Raw genomic sequence first — 11435 nt, 5'->3', positions numbered from 1 at the left:
TGCAATTACGTTAGAGAATAATACTAATTTTAAGAGAATAAGCATTCGAGTTGGAGCCCTGGACATTCCGACCCCTGTACTGGTATGAGCAGTTAGGTGGGCGAGTTGTAATGAATTCATTTTTTTTTAACCAGCACTCGAAAGAGGACAGTGCTTCGGGGTGTTTTCTGGGTCGTCTACTTTTTTTTTTTCCGTAAAGCGTGTGCTGTGTAGCACATTCAAATGGCAAGAGCTGCTCTACTCGTGGTAGAGAACGAAATTCATAGACGATACGGACATTGTGAGCACCCTAACAGCCGGAAGCTGTCGTCACAAGACCGTCGTCTCTTTGAGCAGTATCTGCTTTGAACTAAAAACAGCCAAGCACAGGGGCTGAGCGTAATCCACTTCACTCATCGAAAAGGGTAACATGAGACGTTTGGCTACTCGCGCACAGCGGTTTGCGTTAACCTCCCCCGCGATTCGCGGTCGTTGCCTTCGTCGCGGCTGTTTCCGAATTGGGGACCACGCGTCACCGTACACGACGAGTCAATGCACTGCGGGCCTGAAAAGTCTCTTAGTTCTCAGGATTAAATGGCTTCCCTCCAAGTATAGACGCAGACAGCATTGTGATCGTAACCTGCGCACGGCACCGGTATTGAGAAAGTCATGATATACTGGTGAAAAAAAAAAAAAAATCCCCATCAGCGATGCATGTATAGCAGCCGCCCCTCGAATAGCAGCGGCGGTAAACGCAATTTCTGTTTTTGCGCACCTCACCGGTGCTGCCATTTTGGGACGGATTTCGATCCGCTAAGGCAAATTTCAGTGATTTTCAAACTCGGGAAGCCCGCTGAAAAAAAGCCTAACAAAAAACGCAATTTTAATTGCCTATGCTATTTTTTACGAAGCCAAAACGATATAACAACTGCGAAAAGTCGAACTTTTTGATGACTTGTTCAGGAACAAGAGGCAGCGATGCAAATATCGCCGCACAAAACAGCATAATGGAAAGGAACTGCGAAGAAAAAAGAAAAGCCGAAGCCTTTCATGGATAAGGCACAATCTGCCGTAGCCCTTTTTGAGCACGAGAAAAGCCCTGCTAGGATATATTTACGAAATTCAATAAAAAATTCCTCCAGTTGCCCACGCAGTGAGGCTGTCGTTTTCTTCCTTCTTTTCAATTACAGCATGGAGCGCTTCAGTGCTTTTGTCAAACATCTTGCTTGCCTCAGCAGGTGCTAGAGCAGTGTTTCTATTTCTTTTTTCTGCCGCGGTCAATGCCGACACAAGCCCTGTGAATTTTCGGCACTGTGACGGTAATAGTAAATATGGTCGATCACTACACAAATAAATTAAGGGACGCAGCAGTCATGGCAAGAGGAAGTTTTTTCAGGACAATTGGAACTTTCGATAGAGCCTGAGTAAACAAAATTACAAGCTTAAATATAAATATTTAGCCACAACGCCTTTTCCTTATAGTTTTTAAGGGACAAGTTTGTTTTTATTTAAAGCCCTCTTATGCCTAGGATTCCTAGAAGTGGTAAAACAACCACCACAACGACATTTAGCTGTGGTGGGAGTAGTTAATAGCCGCCAGGGTCTTTTTACAGGAGGATTGAGAATGGGGGGGGGGGGGTTGCGACGAAAAAAAGGAAATAAATGACGCCAATCAGACCACTTAGTCCAATATTCATAAATACCCATAAATATATCCTTCATAAATATGCTTCTGACAGCCAAGTGAACATTTCAGGAACAACGCTAAGTCCTCAGGATGTAACTTTTCAGCCCTGTCGAACATTACGTAGGAGTGCAGGCTGTTTGGCGTGTTTTAAGGCTACATGCTCAGGTTGAAAGCATTTTTGTGCTTACGCCATGGTTTCTCGACAACTTACTATTGGCTCTTTCATATATCCTTCAGCCCATTTCACGAGTTACGAGCTGTTATTTTGGACAGCGGCTAAATTTGTTAGCTCCTACCATTTATCGATGTAACGCAATAACTTATTTCCAATAACAAATCACCTACTGGAGCAAACCACCTACTGGAAAAAAGCTCTCGGTCCTGAAAACAATGACGACTCCCGCACACATTCCGAAACTAAGCATAAAAATATTTATTGTCGTAATTCACCATCGCTAGTTATTGGGTGATCTTCGCAAACTTACGGCTATGTAATGAAATCTTAGCTGGTGAGGCCAGAGGCCCATTACGAGCGTGCATGGTAGCAGCTTAAATGAATCAGAAGTAATGAACGGCGTGTCATCCAGACTGCAGGACTCAAAATTATGGTCCAATGTATTTAGCAAGGCAACTGCTGCTACAAACTAGTGAGAAACTAGCGCTGAAAGGATGAAACTTACACCCTGGCAAACTGCGACGGCAAATATCTCGCACACAATACTCAAAGTCTAGCTGCTCAAGAGGATGGAGTAGGAGGTTACGAAGAAAGGGAAGGCGTGGTAACTGTCCTCCTCGGGATGGACACCTGAACCACGCCGAAAGAGGACGGATGAAGGTAGTAGAAAATGTGAGAAATGAACAGCGGCATGTATATACCATTAAAGATTGAGAGTGTGAGTTCGCGGGGAGCTTAAATATCAACCGAAGAGGTTTTAGAGCTGGGCGACCTGAAGCGGCTCGAATGTGTGAAATGTTCAGGTAAAGCATGCCAAACGATTTTGTGCTAAGATTTAAAATTGCGACGTTATTGCTGATTAGAGCCGTCATGGCGTTCAGGCCTCGCCGCAGCGCACAGCGCCAGGTAGGGGCCGCATGATGATGTCATCTATGATGGCAGAACAACAACATCGCAGAAGAGCTTGACTGAAGACATGAAACCGACGCCACCACAGGCAGAGGCCGCTGAGCGTTGCATCAGACAACGCACGGCATGGTATGGGCGAAAACAACCGAAGTCGAAAATATCCCCATCGATAAAGTCATCATTGAGATTCTCCGTACGGCTCCGACGCTTTGAGAAGAAGCCACAGCATTGTCGCGGCATTAATTGGCGATTAAGCCACTAGTTTCAATGCCACAGCAAAAAAAAATATCATGACATACCCACAAGCTTTACACATTCGAATCCTTGAATCTCGCCGAATTCTTGAAAAATAGTCCTGCTTCTATTTAATGGTTCCTTGCCATTTCTCTGTAAATCATTCTCCCTTTGCCACGTGTGTAGCAGTTTGTGGCAGAGCGGAGCTGATAGGTCGCCCCTGGAAGCGCGCATCACGATATGTGAGAAGCTTATGGCGCAGTTCAGCTTCGATCGCCTGTAATTCTCTACTGGCATTATCAAAATTGAAGCTCCTATGCCGTACAGGAATGTCATGTGGCTGACGGAAGCGGTAGATACCAGTTGGTTAGCCTTTTTAATTGACAAGATTGCGAAGTGAAAAAGAAGAGATAGCTAGAAGAGAAAGGCAATTCAAGAGACCATGCTTCACCGTTAGTGCCATTGCAACCTGGCACACAGTTTCGAGTGAGCTAGCGGTGCAGAAAGCGGGGCAGGCACTGCAGCGTGCCAAGGGATTTAGATGAGGAGGAGGCTCGTGAACCCATGGCTTCACCGGAGGTGAAGTGAAGCCCACCATGTGTACCCGCGTAAGCGCGCCTTCTGACAAGTGCGCGGAGAAAAATGTGAAGCTTTTTCTACTCTGGCATCCGAAGTTTCGAGGCGGTGACAAATTAATGAGGCCCACTTGCTGGATGGATACTGGCTGGTCGCACCGCCTGACGTTGCGTAACAGAGCCAATTACGCAGGCTTCCAAACGAGTGCTGCCCTCGATCTCTCTTGCTAGAGGGAATGCGTTTCTGCACCCATTACGGCACGAGGCTAATCAAGGGAAGCGCGTTCGTTTGCAGCGCCCCGCGTCAGGGCTTGCACTATTGGCTTCCGTTGCGGCGCGCTCTCGGTAAAAGACATGTGTCACCGAGGAAGAGGAGCGACTTAAGCCCGCTGACACGAGGACGACTCGCATGCACCAGATCGGGTCACAGGCTTGACGTCATCAGGCGCACGCGCCTGACTCGCAGGCTTCTAAGAGAAGCGCCGAGGAGTGCCGTGGTGCGCTGGAGTTTAATCGCGGGGAACCGCAAGTGGGCCATCAAAAGAGCGGTGTGCGCTGTCACTTGCGCTGTCACCTGTCGGGAAGCCCAGAAACAACAACAACGAGCTGGTGCAGTGTCCATGCAGCAACGAACGGCACATGCGAGGTTGAATGTGCAGCTCAGGCATGACAAATTTCTGAAACGACTGCGCGGTAAACAGAATGCACTCTTTGCAGATGTATTTCTCATATTTCGCTGCCGTTGGAAGGTAGATGTGCTGTGGTAGCTTAGCTTGTATAGAAGCCCATACGTTCAAAACATGGCGGCTTATGGGGTAGAGCCAGCGCCGTCTCTGAAGTGAGTGGAAGAATTCGGCCGAATTAAAGATGAGCCGCATGGGACGTCATTTTAATAACCGGACCTCAGAACACGTGTTTTTTGGTGCGAAAAAAAGAGAACCTCGTAAATATCCGCGCACAGAAATGACAAAGGGCAAAGACGGCAACCAGACAAGTGCAAGCTTTCGCCTAGCGTTCGTCCTTGCCACATTTTTGCTCTCGTTTATTTTCAGACATTGAGTGGCTCAGCAGGCACTTTGGAATGAAAATATTTTACGCGATAGAGTAAGGAGCTCACGCTGCTGAAAACCCGAGGTCAGCCGTCGTCCTGCGACAATCGAAAAAAAATACAAGAAGTTGAAATGAAAAATAAATTACCTGGCATTGGGGTTGAAACCCACGCCCTCCGCGTGACAGGCGGGCACGCAACACACAGACCATGAAGATTTTTTTTTAAAATATGGTATTTATTAGGGAGTCGTTACTTCGGTGTGTCGTATTACGTTGTAGTAGTGATAGGCCCTGTGTTGTGTCTTATCTCGTGCTTGGTTGTTCAGGTGTGCTGTATTACGCATTTTGTTGATTTGCGATTGTTTTCTTCATGGTTTGTACATAGTTATGTATACAGAACATTGCATCACTCTGTAGACCACGAAGGGTCGTTGGTTCAAGCGTGTTAGAGGGGCACCTAGTGAAGGCGTTGGGGTATGTATGACTTTGTAACGTGTGTTTGGGATCTGTACTGATGTTACAGTAATAAAAAATACAACCAAATATAAATACGCTAATTATGCGTCAGAAATTGCGCGGAATGAAAAGGCAGTGTTATGGTGCTTCATTGTAGGGAAACAAAAGATGGGCATGTGCATGAGTATATGGTGGCATAGTATGTCGTGCAGTATAACCTAGATAGTGATTGGTGACCGCTAATGTGATCGGTAATTGTGATTGTAATCAATGATCGTCATCGGTAATGTGATTGTGGATTGGTAATCAGTTAGAAATGAGAAAGAAAAGGAATAAAAAGTGAAAAGAACGAGGAGGAGGTTCTATCGGGCCTACTCGTAAGGCGAAGCATAAGCGTCCTCCTAATTTTTCCGAAATTATGACGAATCTTTTTAACACATGCCAGCTTCTTTTACCACATGTCAGCCGACTCGAGATACCACCGCAGCTGGTCCGATCAGCAAACAAAGGCGCGTGTTAATTAAAATGATCTCGATGCTCCGCGATAAAACGTACAGGGCACGGTGCATAGACTATTTACTCAGCTTAAAACCAACTGAAGACTGAAGACAGGTGCTGTATGTAAAGTGCTTGAAGTTGATTTACAAGTATTTGACGTATCACATCCACACAAACAAAGTAGAATAGGGCACACAAAAAGTGTTGCGAGCCAGGGTAATAAGGAAGAGAGAGAGAGAGATAGAGCGAGAGCAAACGTTTATTCGACGACAAAGGTGTGGTGGGAGCCTGTGGGGTGCAGCCTCGTCAGGTGGCCTGAGGCCTTCGCGTTTGGCGACCACTATGGCTCTGCCCATGACCCGGAGTTGGACGTTCAGATCGGAGCTAAGCAACGCTGCCTCCCAGTGCTCGGGGTCAGATAACTTCATACCCTTGGGCGGATTTGAAACAAGGGCAGAACACACAATTGCAACAAAAGTATCAGTACTGGAAGTCATCTGTAAGAGAAACTCGTGCTGAACACGATTCAGAGCCATCAGACAGTTGCAGACGAGGTGTTGGGAGCAGGGATGAATTTCTTTCTGTTTTCAAGAAACTGGGTTGGAGATTCCCTAACACATAAAAAAACATCATTATTTGCACCAATACAAAAGAGACATATTTCACATCACTAAAAGTTCCCATCACGTAAAGACCGCAAGGTCAATAAAACATTGTCAAGTCCAGTGAGTTCATCACAATTTTTTGTACTGTGTAAAGAACAATTTTTCAAAAGTTTTACCTAGAATTATTTTATCCACAAAGAGATCGCAACCATTCGTGCATGTTGCAGGCATGCCGAAAAACTGACTCATGGTGCTTGAAGTCTTGAAGCTGCAGCCCAGCTGTAACAGAGGCCACAGTGAAGGGCTCCAGATTTTGGTCACACTGGAGTTCATAACATGCACTGTCGATGAGCGATGAAAGTTGCCCAAAATAAGCAGGATCTACTGTAACGGGTTATTTCAGTCAATTTCTCAAAGAACTGCCTCAAATGTACAACTGCAGAAATAAGTAAATGCAGCACGCTCTTCTTTGCTAACCGCAATCTTGCCTGTTCTAGCTGAAACCGCTAACCATTGTGCGTCCATGAGGAATCACACCAATGATCACTACCACCATGCTCATGCCATGCCTTGCAATTTTTGTTATATAATAAGTTGCGGTTAGAAAGCCATACAAGACTCTGCTTCTGTTCGCACCTGTGCAAGAACTAATTATTTCTCACACTGCTGCTTTCTCCACAAAACACTATTTCTTTGCGTATGGAACGCACACTGTTACAAAAGGCGCAGCGTCTTCTGGTGTGGACTGAGTGCAGAAATTGACGATAGGAACCATGGCTGCTACGGTGTGCACGCGCAGACACACAACCGATGAGAACACAACATGACAAGAATAACTGCAAAATCTTGCAGTCAATGCTACAAGACGGCAAACATAAAGATGCACCTGAAAATAGAAACCAGAAAAGAAAGTAAATAAAAGAAAATAACAAGTCTAGAGACCTGCGGAACAGCACTACTGCTACAAGAACCTTTTTTATATGAGGGTACTAAAGCTATGAAACCTTGTTACGAGCCAACCAAGGAGACGGCGTTCAGAAACAGCTGATAGAAGAGGTTGACGCAGTCAATACAACACGACCAATCAGGTCCATTGCATGTTCCAGGAAATGAACAACATTCTCTATACAACACGCTCTGTCGTACAAACTATCTAACTATCAAGCGGTGACCAGGAACACAAATCTGCACCTCCTACCAAGGGCGTCCGCAGAATTTTTTTCAGGGGGGGGGGGCCATTGGTTGTTGGCGCCGGAGGGGGGGGGGGGTATATTCGTAGCGAAAAGGCACTATTTGCGGAGTAAATTTATTTATTTATATATAAATAAAAAATAAGTAAAATACACACATGAAAGAAAATTACAAGCAGCAAATTAAAGCGCGGATTGTAGAGATACATTGGAGTTTATCAACAAAGAAACAATTAAAATTAATAAAAATGCAAAAAGATACTATCAATACTCGAAGTGCTCAGTCTTACTGCATACGGGTTCTCGACTCACCCGAATTGATGACCAGCACACAGCGCAATATGTTCACAAACACGCAACTACAGTCACTCAGTCAGTCTTCCTTGAACAGCAACTGTAGGCGCCTCGGATTTTTCTGGGCGAATTGCGTAGTTACACGGGTGATAAATTCATTTCTGTGCTTCATTACACGCTCTCAGTGCACAGTCATCATATATATTGTTTGGAAAAATGGTTGAACGAGTACGTTGAAAACAAAAGATGACTATATGCAACGAAAACTTATTTACAAGATAAATGCACGCTCGCAGCTTCATACACCTCGCTCCATCTTGCTCGCGCATCCGCACAGTCGAGCAACCGCACACACACTGCTCGCCGCTCGTCGTTTTCTCGTCCGCTGTCTTGGTTGTTCTCACCTTCGTTGACAACCCGCCACTAAAAACACCGAAGCACAAACACAGAGGCGCGCACATGTGCAAGGGCTTACTTGCCACAATATCCACGAATGCGCACTTTTGGGGTGTAAGGAACGCCGCGCGACTTCCGAGGGGAAGGGACACCCGCAACTAATTCGGTCGGAAAATTTGTTTTTGTGCTTTTATGGGGTTCAGAGCCCCAAAACGACTCAGGCTATAAGGGACGGAGTAGTACAGAGTTTCGGATAATGTCGACCACCTGGGTCTCTTTACCATGCACTGACACGCACAGTACATGGGCGCTGTTGGGATTTGAGGCCCAGCCAGAGGTGACCGGCGAGCCAGGCAGGCGCCATCGGGCTGCGTTGACCAAAGGCGCTGGTTTTCGGAGAAGACGCAAGGAACGCTGGTGTGGGGGCGCCTCTGGAGACTGCGTCGCCGTGAACAAAAGCAGCTAATCCCCTTTGCCGAAGGTTCTGAAAGCGGCGCTTCTACCGCACTGAGCTCTCCCGTGGATCGGAGGAGACAGCGAGCGGCGGCGGCGCCAACTCGTCGCCCGCTTGCCCCTGAGCAGCCCGACAAAGCGGGGGTGGACACGGCTGATTTGTCCTTCCCCCCTCAAGAATTCATCGGTGGCCGGCGTACGAACGTAACCTGATTCTAGCGAGCGACCTGTGCCCTCTTAGCGCGCGAGCGGCGCGAACTTGATTACTTTTGTATTTTGTAAATAGTGTACAAAGCTCTCCCCTGTCCTTTCTCGCTGTCGCTCCCCTCTATACTTCTCCTCACTATCCTCTCCCTTTCCCTTTCGTTTCCGCCGGCTGCAGCTCGGGTGCTTAAGATATTAGATAGCAATTGCCGCGGCCGGCAACACTCTTTTGCTTCACTTTTTATTTTTATTTTTTTTTTAAATAAACCACTACCACCACCACCACCTGTGCCCTGTGCACTGTCTGCCTCCGTGTCGCTATCTCTCTAGAGATCAAAGAAACAGACACCCATCTCGAAACACATGCTCGCCGGTGCCGCTGCATGTCTGCAACAGGTCGTCCTTCAGCAGAGCTGGCGGTGGCGTGGTTTGAAAACGGCGGAACGACGCGCGCCCGGACGCGGCATTTCGCAGATGTGACCAAGCGTCGAAGCGGGGCTGCTTTTACCCTTTTGGCTGAGCGCACCACCGCCCCTGGCGTGCGGCCATCACTCACGGTTCGAGTGAGTGATTTTCCAGGGGGGTGCAGCCGCCCCCCTTGCCCCCCCCTCCGGACGCCCATGCCTCCTACATAGGCGTTCTTAGGCACCTTGCTGCTTCTTATGGCAACGAGTGACCACGGCATTACAGTACCAGTTCCAGGGTGGCTATAACACTGCAATGAACCATACAACATCATCGAAGTCTCACAGAGAAAGGACGAAGGAACACGGGACGTCGCAATGTGGTGCCAGCGGAGCAGTTCTCATTTTGACACTTCCCAACGAAGCACCATTTCTTTCGCGTAATTTGCGCTCTTCGCCCCGCAGCACGATGAGTATTTCTGAGGACAGCAGCGCCAAAACTTGCTACTAGAACTGTGGCTGGTATACGGCAAAACACAAGCGCGGGCACGTAGCCGACGAGAACGTACCCCGATGATAAAAAGTAACCAAGCACCCGAAAATCAGCCCTCTGATTCTTTCACGACACAATGATTCCAAGTGAAACCGCCAACTTTAAAGGTTTGATTTATGGGGGTTTAATGTCCCAAACCAGACTATGAGGGACGCCGTAGTGAAGGGATCCGGAAATTTCGACCACCTGGGGTTCTTTGACGTGCACTGACATCGCACAGTACACGGGCCTCTAGAATTTAACCTCCATCGAAATTCGACCGCCGCGGCTGGGATCGAATCCGCGTCTCTCGGTCAGCAGCCGAGCGCCATATCACTGAACCATCGCGGCAGCCCGAACTCTAAATGGCAGCAGGCTTGATCTGGAGAAGAATTTTCCAATGTTTTAAGGGAAATCCAACATTTATTAATTGATCTACAATAATTAACAACCTTTCACCTTAGAGGCCCGTGTACTGTGCGATGTCAGTGAACGTTAACGAACCCGAGGTGGTCGAAATTTCTGGAGCCCTTCACTACGGCGTCCCTCCTACCTGAGTTGCTTTTGGACGTTAAACCCTCATAAACCATCATCATTCGAACTCACTCTCTGTTATTCCTAACTGCGTTTCTCATACCATAGTATCAACACTCTGTGACACACACGCAGTTCGCTAGTATGCATCGTATGTCCTGAAGTTTTATTTCTACCTTTTAATTTCTGATCAAATATCAACAATATCGTCTCTCGTCTTTTGTTCAATTTTAACGTCGGAATAGTCCATTTCTTTTCATGTGGAATTTTCGCTCTTCTAAGTATACATTGAGTATTTATCGTTGGCCTCTGATTTGGCCTCTGACCAACCTTTCACCTCACTGAAAAGCGCTACTGCTTAGGAAAAGGGTAGACTCGTAAACGTTGCATGCGCTCTGCTGCCGCCATTGATGGATGTCATCTCCCTTTCACAGTGCGAAAGAAAAAAAAACGTTTGTTTTGCTCTAATCATGCGGAAGTAGACTAGTAGGCCTCATGCACCTCCTTCGACATAAATGTTTTTGGCGAAACACCTATCGCAAATGTCAACGATAATAAGTGGACTCACTGGGAGGCGTGGGCCCTTGCGTAGAATGTGCTCCGCTACTGTATTTCAGTTCCTGTAATAGATTGCGTCGCGTAAATACCGCCTTTATAGCGCCCTGTGCTTTAAGAGTAATCGTTGCCTTCTAAAAGCCGGCAACTACAATCAGCACACACGATTTTAAGGTGCAAAACAAATGTCAAGAGCTGCCTACCCCATTTTACTGCGTAAAATATTAGGTGAAACACCCTGTATACTCACAAGGTTGGAAAGGTGTCATCCGTCTTTTTTTTTTTTTTAAGTCAATTTGCTATTCCACTGCATTCTGTTCCTGTTGCTATTATATTTTCGCTGTTGCTTTTGGGTATAATTTTTAAATTGGTGCTATCTTTGCTTATATATGAACGTTCCTTCTTTCTTTTTTTCGTCGTAGTTCCATGGGTTTTTTTCTGTTGATCATTTCTGTCTACGCTTTGCTCTATTAATGTTTCTATTTTTTTAACTATCCTGCGATATTTTTTTGCGATTTGTACTGGTCTAAATTTATTTGTATTGCTTGTTGGCGTAACCTACCCTAATTTTCATTGGCATTGAATGTATTTTTTCGCGTGAAGCTTTCGCATGAAGAAATGTAATGCCCAGTTCCTTTTTTTTCCCTTGTAGTCCCTAAGGGCAAAAAATATCTAATTAAACTATGTACAACTAAACTTTGGCAG

This window comes from Amblyomma mixtum, chromosome 3 (genome assembly GCF_055824585.1).
Source record: "Amblyomma mixtum isolate Tamu chromosome 3, ASM5582458v1, whole genome shotgun sequence".
NCBI classification, from domain to species: Eukaryota; Metazoa; Arthropoda; class Arachnida; order Ixodida; family Ixodidae; genus Amblyomma; species Amblyomma mixtum.
This window is presented reverse-complemented; position numbering follows the sequence as displayed.